Raw genomic sequence first — 10,715 nt, forward strand, 5'->3', positions numbered from 1 at the left:
TAATTTTTTTTTTATTAATTCATAAATATGAATAATATTTATTAATAACTTTATGATTTCTTTAATTTAATCACCTAACACGTCATTTATCATAACTTCATTAAAGTAATTAATTCACCTAACAAAAGTGATTAAAATTCAAATACAATTGATGTGTTAATTATCAAGTACTTAATTATATTTAGTTTTTAAATTAAACTTCCCACGATAAATTTCAAAAAATATTTGAATAATTAATTATTATTATAAACTGTAGTATCGAAACATCAATATAATTTTCCTTTAAACACTCCCCCTTTTCCTGTAATTATCAATTAAAGCGGTGTCTATTGGTTTCTTTGATGAAAGTAAACAAATTTATTAGAATTAATTAATAATATGTTGTACAATATATATGTGTTTTGTTTTAAAAATACAGTATATAATACAGTGTGAAAAGAAAATTAATTAGCAAGTAATGTGTGAAAAATAATAAAGTATTGATATGTAAAAAATGAACATAAGAAAATTAAAAAATTTTAACTCGTAGTGTATCTGCACTACAATAATTATTTACTAATATTAATTGGTAATAATATTTATATTAAGAATTATTAATTATTTATATAATTAAGGAGCGCTGACTCTGAGTTTCAAATTTGGTAGGACACAAGTTTGATACCTAGTACTTGCAGTCTCATAAAATTATTTACGAATAATCAAATATAAGAATTTTTTCAAAGACCACTGATGATGGGTATTTGTCAATACTTGAAACAGATGTATAGTCAGAAAAAAATTCAACTAATTAAAATAATATAAAAAAGATTTTTTGTTGTTGTAGTTCACTACTTTTCGAAAACCTCTTTATTAATAATAATATTAATTAATTATAATAACAATTATAAATTCATTTACTAAGTTTAATAAAAAAAATATGTTCAATACTGCGCCATGAGCAGTTCTTAGTAGTGATGTTATGATATAAATAACATTATAAATTAACCATATTTAACAAAATACTTCATTAATCATAAAATTTGATGGAAATAGTTTATGTTAACAAACAATTAATGAATCTCAGTTTCTAACATGTAATTTATTTCACATCTATTTAATATAGTCAACCTATTGCAATTTTACTGAAATATTTCATAGCATGCGAAAAATGACCGAAAAATTATATAAAAATATTGATGTATATTGATGTATCACATTAGGAATTACAACAAAAAGTTATTGTAAAAGTCAAAACCTTTGGAAAATATTTATAACAACTAAAACAAAATAAAGATTTTTATTGAATCGAAAGAAATCATAACTTGCCATTGCCACTTCTCAATCAACCGAAGCCACTACGAACTTATGGATTATTAGTTCTATATCCATAAAGCCTAGTTCCTCCGAATATACCATTACTGTCAGTATGCTGTGATTAGCAAATTAAAATGCTTCCAACTAAAATTGATAATAACATTAATGTCATATCTAATAATTAATGTCATTAGAATATTTTGAAATTATCGGTAAGACATATATCGTCTTGTATATAACCACGTTGAGTAATTAATGAAAGTATTTCTAACAAATAATACTTAGCAATGATAAAATAGGTATTAAAAAAAGTGAAATGGAAAATTTGTGAACGGTATTAAAATTAAATAAATCATCATTAATTGCTATATTAAAAATTATTTTATTAATACTTCGCTAATGTAATAATTTAGAAACCATCAAATTTTCTAATTAATACATCTAATAACGTCAAATGATTCTTAATGAATTTATATTTATTATAATATATAATTTATATATATTATAATTTGTTATATATTTATTAGACATAGGTATTATCATTTTAAGTTCTTATACAGCTAAAAAAATACGCGATCTAATATTCAAAGAAATATCTTAAATCCACTTTAAGAATTTATACTTTCCAATATATTAATATTTATAACTAAAACTTAACAATATAGTTAAAATATAGTGTGTGATTTTTTTATCTTAAAAATATTTTTTTTTTTATTTTATGTGTTAAATAAATGACATTAACCCAGTAATTATCAAAATCTTAAAAGACCTGAACAATGTTTTAAAAATTTTTCAATCATTTGTTGACAAATAAAAATAAAAACTTTTTATTTTAAATTAAGTGCACGTGTGCTACGAATAAATGATTAAATGCAATTAAATATAAATTTCTTTATTGTAAATTACTTCTAATAGTCAACGATTTTTCTTTACTATATAAATAAGTTCAAAAAATTTTGTAATTTTTTCGAAAATCACCACAAAATTAGTATGATTCTTGGATAAAATTATCTCATTTAAATGCTTTCTAAGAATTAAAAATTATTTTAACTTAAATAATATTATTTACAAACATTGAGCAGAATATTAAATCACGCAATTTAACCTCAGTTGTAGATAAAAATAAAATTTGTGATTTACCTTAAGTTTGGGTAATTGTAGAAAAACATTAATACATAATAAGTAATTGTAATAGCGAAGCAAAGCACGATGACAGTGGATTAACTTTAGTGCTTTAACTAAATAACCAAACTTAAATGAGCAAAAACCCACCACCCAGAATAACAGGTTATGGGTTGAGAACTATCACCGTAATTTTAGACTCGAATAAAATCTCTTTGCCCAATAATCTTCTACTGATCCAGATGAACAGCTTCAAAAACTATGACTAGTGGTCATGATACTATGTCTCCTGATTAAACCGGTCCTTATAAGATGATGACCGTTACATAAACTGCCAATAGTTTCAGCATGGTTCTACTGATTAGAGATCGTTGTAAGGATCAACTAGCTCTTTAGCCTAGCGGTTACATGAAGTGTTGCACAAGTAGCTATTTCTGTCGGTTATAAACCACTTCTTAGTTAAATGTATATCAAGGAAATCAAGAAATTATTTGTAGGTCGACTGGATAAAACTACAAGTGTTCGAAAACTGCAAAAATTACAAATCTTTGATCTCCCATTCAGCAATAATAAAAAAAATTATCACAAATTATAACATGGAACGGATTTGTGTATTCATAACATAAGGATCTAGATATTTCCTTTGAAAAAGATGTGATTCGAAAATATAATTCTATTATTATAGAGAGGTTTCAAAAAATACCAAACTACAACAATAAAATTTCTTTTTTATTATTTTAAATAATTGAATTTTTGGCTGCATGGTCAGGTGTTTCGAGTATTGCCAAAAATCCGTTATCAGTTATCTTGGAATTATTTCTTATATTTAATTATACGTAATTAATTTTTTGAGATTACAAGTACCAAGAGTTGAACTCATAACTTGACAAATTTGAAGCTCAGATTCAGCGTTTATTAGCTGAATAATATTATTTTATTAAATAAAATAAATAAGGTGGGAAGACTGACAAGATTAAACATCTTAGATTCTTTATTTAAGCGTTACTGAATTACATTATGATAAATTTTTTTAATAGAAGTAATAATATATTTAGCAGACTTACTGGACCACGTTAAGTAAATTAACATTTCATATTAATTACATATTATTTATTTTGATCAATAGATTGAAAATAATATATTGGATTGAAAAAAGTGCAAATGATCATCATCATCAATATTTATATATATACGTATAAGTTGAGTTCTGGAGATATAATTAAAAGAAATTGGCTATCATATACGTAGCATCAACAAGCCATTTCAATATGCTATAGCCTTTTGATGTTATATTCATTTTACGACAAAATCCTATTAGATGCCATGTTCGAGGTCTTATTCTTATTCAAAAGCCAATATCATATTACAAATATTGACATAATCCCACATTTCTATTAAGTCTGCTTTTTAAGATGTATGAACCTAACTGAAGAATAGTCAACTTTTAAAATTAGAAAGAGAGTATAAATGCAAAAGAAATCTGTCAGTTTCTCTTTGTATACAATGAAGAATCCATCAAATATTTTCCGTTTCAAGAAATCATTCTAATTCAAAAGTAGAGAGGTGTAATTTGTAACAATAATATATCATTGATATATTCGTAAAAAAAACTAATGTATTATAAATATTGACAGTAATCCTATATTTCTAAGTTTTAGGTTTTAAATATCATTTATATGAAAGGAAACTAAGAAATTATAAATATCGACAATAATTCTACATTTCTATTAAATATCCGCTTAGTAGGGTCTACAAAACTAACTCAAGAATAGTCAACAATTAAAAACGAAAAGAAAATAGGAGTAGAAAAAAAATGTATTAATTCTCATTTATTTCTGTATACAATAAAGAATAAATAATATATTAATTCTATATCTATTTCAGTACTTAGTACCATAAAAATATGGTAATATTTGTAAATATTTGTTTATAAAGTCTTTAAAAATGCATCGTTTGAATTATGAATTAAAAATTAACAACAATGGAAGATAGATTTTCCTGAAGTTTTATTATTAGCAGCTAGCATATTATCTTTCAGCTCACTATTTGTCTACTAATGGAATATCAATGGACAAAGGTTTTCCATAATAGAATTTTAATTTTTACTTTTTTAGTTCAAAAACAAATGCATTTCATTCTTAAGACTATATTGTTTTTCAATATATTTTGTTCAAGGATTTGTTACTGTGAAACCCACTCTAATATATTTGTAATAAATAGAAACTTGTGTTTAAAGTAAACTTACTAATGCAACATTTCTGGAATCTATTTAGCACTTGAAGTCTATATGATATATTTCAAGTCATTAATTCATAATGATATATTTGTTAATGGACTAATCTGTTCTTAATTTATATTGTTTTTGTTTACACAAAGTAAATTGATTGCATCTATAAGATTACTATACGCAATAACATTGCAATGAAATATTAACTGAAACTATGTCATTGAAACTATATGCTGATTAAAACTAGAACAATCGATTGTCTATCTCTTGTCATTCCTCTATCAATCAAAACATAGAATGATTTCAATTATAAGTTTACAATGCCGTACACATTTTTTAAAAAAATACACAACCCTAATATTTATCTATCTAAATTTCTTTACTTTTTAAATCATCAGAAAATATATCCTTGTATTCCTGTGAGTTGTCCAGCTCATGATACGGGGCTTTAGGTGCACCCTTTCTTGAGGAACAGCATTTTGAGCTTCGCCAAAGGTACTAGGTGGTTTTAAACCCGGAGTTTTCCTATATATACGATAACGCAATGGGCCAATAGGTCTATGTGTATCCCCTAGGGATCGCGGATATAACCTAACTTAATCTAAAACTGCGAGTCATAAATTTTATGTAAAAAAGAAATCATTTTTAGTTTTCAAAAATTTATTATTAAAATTTATTGAAAGAATACAAATGGTATTTATATTAAAATTGGCCGGTAAGTATTATGGGGTTTGTTCATTTGCCACCGCCACCACCACCACCGCCACCGCCGGCACCACCACCACCACCGCCGCCGCCACCACCAGGCACTGGGTGAGGATTAGGATTAGCTAAAAAAATATTGTAAAATTAATTCATGAAATAAAATTAATTCTAATCATTTAACTTTTCAAAGCGAAAAGTGTTATCAATATTGAAAGGATGTCTGTTGCTTACCTGCAGCAACGGCTAGCAAAGCTAGGACAAAGCCAATAAAAGCGTAAATTTTCATGTTGTCAATGAATGAACAATTGAAAACGAACTGATTCTAGCACTTAGTTCCAAAGGTATTTATACAAATAAACTAAACGTATGAGGCTCTTGAAGCAATTCAACTTCCATATAAAACACTTCTACATATCGGTACTCTACAAGACAATTTAAACACACTACAGAAATAACGAATTATTGAGAAATGCAATGTAGATAATTATTCTTTTTTAATTTATTTCTATATTTTTTATATTTATTTACACTGAAAACTGTGTCACCGCATACATGTGTAGACTTAATCACTCAGAGATTATAACATTTGAATAAATGAAAATTTAAATAATAAAAACATTTACTGATTAGAACTTAGTACTCATTGGCAATCTCAAATTTCTTGAATAATCATCAATTCAACGCAAATTTTTATTTATAATTTTAGTTTTAAAACGTCATAAACTGAGATTTTACGCCAAAAATTGTATGGGTTAATTTTATTGCTGGAAATCACACAGTTCTAAATGTTTACATTTACTCACATCTTAATTAAACTATTAATTACTAAACTCCTTATATTAATATTTTGTTTAGATACGATTTTTGAAATTTCTAAATTGCTATTGGAAATACTTAAATTAGTTTCTTAGAAGAAACTAAATGTGAATGTTCGCATTAGAATTGTAGTCACATCAAATATAATAAGAACCGATATAGTACAATACCCAGAGAACATTCTGGGTATAAGATTAGCTAATAATGGTATTGCTATAGATATCCTATAAACCAAAGAACATAAAGAATATGAATAATTAAGTAATTGCTGCAATATAATCAAGTTAAAAGACATGTCTTCTCATTCTATATATTCCTTCCCCGATTAAAGATTTTAATAATTTCATATCGTACTTAAAAAATTCGATTATATCGATGAGCAAAAAAGTTTTATTTTAAAGTTTTTCTGTGAGCTATGAGGTCTATTTTATTTTTATTTTAAAACAAAACGCCTACAAAAAACTTTAAGAAATTAATATTAAATAGATATTCACATTTTGGCATGATGTAGTGCTACATTAACTCGTCTTCGTCTACTATATCTTTAACAATTTTCAAACAGCTTAACTTACAAATCGGTAACTTTAAGCTAATTTAATATGAAATATACTATTAGTGTAAAAAAAATGTTTGCAAATGAGACCTTGTGATCTTGACCTCGATAACTGTTATTCCCATAGGGGTCATATTATACAGAGTGTCTCGGGCACGGCATGAATACAATTGTTGTTTTCAATGCAAATTTTAAATTTGAGAATGAGAGAAACAACAATATGGCCATTCAAACTTTGTGCCCCGGCACTAAGGCAAAACATTTTGGAGAAGTATGGCAATATGTATCACAGCCTCACTCTGCATATCATGCATTTTCAGCATAGCCCGAAAGAGCGAATTTTGCCGAGACACTGCATACTAATTAAATCAAATTAAAAACAAAATGGTATTATGGGGTTATGTAAAAGGTCTTGAGTATATAACGCTCAGTAAAGGTCTAAGGCATTTCTTTAAAATTGCCCCAAAAACTTAAGGGGTTGGAATCGATATTCAAATTAAAAGCCGAAATATATGTTGGTATCAAAAGACAGAGACAGTTCTACAATCACTGATTTATATAGTTTCAAAACAATAAATATCTTTAGGTCACTGCACACTATGACAATTAATGTTCATCAACTGTTGCTGGTGTATAGCATGTTTTTTTAGCTGCATGAGAACTACTGATAACGATAACTATGGTTTGACAGCTAGGAATATCAAAAAGTGCAGACATATCTGTTCAGTGCGGTTTCACAATTCATAATGAATCGTTTAACACTAGCACAATAATTTCAAGTTGTAGAAATTTAGTTCATATAGCACTTCGCCTATTTTTTGATCAATGTAATGGCTTAGTTGCCATATATGGAGCGAAAATAATCCTCAAACCTTTAACGACAACCATGACATCCATTAAAATTGACTGTTTGATGCGGTTTGCACACTGCCAGCATCATTGGTGCTTACTTCTTTTGAAATGAGGAAAGGGCTGCCGTTTCGGGGAATGGCGAGCGAGCCATGATGACTGAATTTGAATTTTGTTTCCAAAATTTAATCCGTTAAACATTGAACATCGAAGTCATTTGATTCTAACAAGACGGCGACATACAAACTTACCATACAGCGCGCTTAACAATCGATTTTTTGCGAAATCAATTTGGTAACAACTTTATTTCTAGAAGTGATACTGTTAACTAGCCCTGCGTGGTCTCATTCGTGCGATTTAAGGACTCTCGATTAATTTTTATGGGGCTTTATGCCGACAAACCGACAACTCTTGAAGTAATGGAAGCTAAGGTCCGTACGGCCACATTTAATGCAAATAAAAGTCAAAAATGTAGTGACATGGAAACTCATTATTAAGTATAGTTGCGAATTTTATAGTCAAACTGAGACAGAAATATATAAATTAATCTTATGAATAGAAGATCTTGCCAACATATGATCCTATAAGAAGAAACGGCAATAAATATAGAAAAAAATATAACAACGAGCTAAATGAATTGATGAGTCGTGATGCTATAGGAGGGTATATGAAATGATGAAAATACATGAACTGCGTTAGTAGAATGTCAGAAGATTACCCACAGCAGAGAAAACATTTTACCAGAAAACAAAAAAAAATAAGCTACGTAAAAAATAAATGGTTCTAATGTAGTTCTTTATGAAATTAACACCACCAAATGGAAAACAGAAATAACAAATAGACAAAAATAATAAGCTTTTGGCTGAGAGTATTAGACCTCCTTCTAAAGAAGTATAAAATTATATTTGTATTGGTTAAGATATTCAAAGAAATGGTAACATTTAGAGAGGGGTTTTTTTAGTTTGTGAATATACCCGATATTTATCCGATGATTCTTGCGATGCTTTTTAATATGACTTTATAAAGGACCTAAACCGAATAGATAAGCAGAACCAATTTGAATCAAGTATATATTAACCATTATTATAATTGACGTCTTGCTATTTTCAGGATAGCTTCATAATTCCATCAGTGTGAAACTTTTATTGGCAAAAAGCTTCGTCGAGTACATTTCAGTGGCTCTGAGATCATAAATTTTGTACCATTAGGAAAGTTTTGCAGAGACAGAAACAAATAATAGGGGAATTAAATTTAATTGATTATCATTATTCAATTTAAAAAAAAATTTTTTTTTAATCAAAGTTGGAAGTTGATTTTAAAGGAGTGGGCATAAATGTAAAAATAATTAAATAATTTATTTATGTTAAAACGTTAATTTAATTATAATTGCTTATTTTTCTGCGATTAATAATTATTTAATATATTCTTATTCTTTTATTATTAAAAACTGACGTTTCAAACATTTCCACGAACTTTTCCACAATTTCATAGTCTGAATGGAGACTAAGAGGTAAGGGTCTTGTCGTAGGTTAAATGAAATGTCAAAAGATTAATTTCTATTTCTCGGAAACCATATTTTAAATTAATTATAATTTTTAAACCGTAAAAAGGAAAAATTTTATCTCTTAATGCGTCGCATAATGTTTACTAGAATATGCACCAAGACAGCTTTTTTAAATTAATTTACAGATCGTGAGGCAGCATAAGCAAAATAATTATTTAAAGAAATTTAAAAAATTTTCAAATTAAAATAGATGAACATAAACTTTTAAACATTTAAACATTTAGATAAAATTAGAAATTAAAAAATAGCACATAAAAATGTCATTGCAGTTATTTCCTGATTTTATACAAAATTATATGTCGCAAAAAAAATGCCAGCTAGTACGAAAACCAATATAAATAATTATTTTAACATAAAAAAATTTCATAATTAATATATTACTTTTTTAATACAGAAAGTTTTTTGTCCAAAAATGTTCTAAAAAAAATGAAAATATCTCTTACATAAAGACCGACTTTTTCTTTAATATGTAGTACACAATTTTAATATAGAATTATATATTAACTATAATATATTATATTGTAATTAATAACTTAAGTTGGAGAAAATTCATCTAATAACTAAAACTATAAATAGTTGTTGAAATTTTTCAACAGCAGCAAAATTACTTATAATTAACATAAGAAAAAAATAAAGGAAGGTGGGGCAGATCCATTAAACACAATCTGAAATTATTGAGGAATTGAAGAAAGAAAGTTTTCGTTCAAAAGAAAGCATTATAGGCACTAAATATTTCCTACCTGTCACTTAGCTCATATTCCATAGTAAACTACTCCATAGGAGCGCATTCTAGAAAAACACAAAATATATCATAAACATTATTTTGTAAATGTTAAATGATTGACAGAATATCTGTTTTGAAAGATCAGTTGAGGTAATAAGCATCCGTAATCACTAACGGCCCACACCTAAGAAAGCGCTGCAGGAATGTCTGATATATTAATTAAAGATTTAGTTATGCAATACTTAACTGAGAAGCAATAATTTTATCTAATCATATATAATTATATATGATTATGTATGGAATAATATATAATGTAATCTGACTGATTCCCCTAGTAAGCGTTACGTGAAGTGAATTTTTATTTCATTCCACATGCTATTTATAACAATACTGGTAATTAACATACATATTGCATTCAAACTAAACTTGAAAGGATTGGTGAGTAAAGTAGCTCGTGACCAACCTTATATGGTTGGTCTAGCTTTATGATTATCTAAAATTAACCTTTTTTATATTTTTCTGACGAAAAAATTTGTTTGTAGTGTAATAAGTTATAAAATGCCGTACATGGAGCAAAGGGTCACTAAAAAAGGTAAAGCTTCAGGCAGCAGCTTTAGACCATTAGTGATATAACTAATGTCGAAGCCCCAGTCCGCAATATTTAACATAAGATTGTTTAACACAATAGTTTTAACAAGGAAGAATATATTCTTAAGAATTGCTAGTAATTTAAAATACCGTTTATTCACGGAAATGGTCTTCATCAATCTTAAACTTTGTCATTCATAATTTATTGACAGTTATCACACAATTGAGTTGTATTCACAATTCTATTGAATATTGAATATTATAAATAAATGAA

At 26.9% G+C, this 10,715-nt stretch overlaps 1 long non-coding RNA gene across 1 annotated transcript; it reads right to left on the bottom strand.

The window, feature by feature from the left end:
* Positions 1–5,431: 5,431 nt before the first annotated feature.
* LOC119669583 lies at positions 5,432–5,688 on the bottom strand. The gene is made up of 2 exons (XR_005251620.1): positions 5,579–5,688; positions 5,432–5,472 (listed from the first exon to the last, which is right to left on the bottom strand). It is a non-coding gene; the product is annotated as an uncharacterized LOC119669583 (long non-coding RNA).
* Positions 5,689–10,715: the final 5,027 nt, after the last annotated feature.

The sequence above is a fragment of the Teleopsis dalmanni genome, chromosome 1 (assembly GCF_002237135.1).
Source record: "Teleopsis dalmanni isolate 2A chromosome 1, ASM223713v2, whole genome shotgun sequence".
Classification (NCBI taxonomy): Eukaryota; Metazoa; Arthropoda; class Insecta; order Diptera; family Diopsidae; genus Teleopsis; species Teleopsis dalmanni.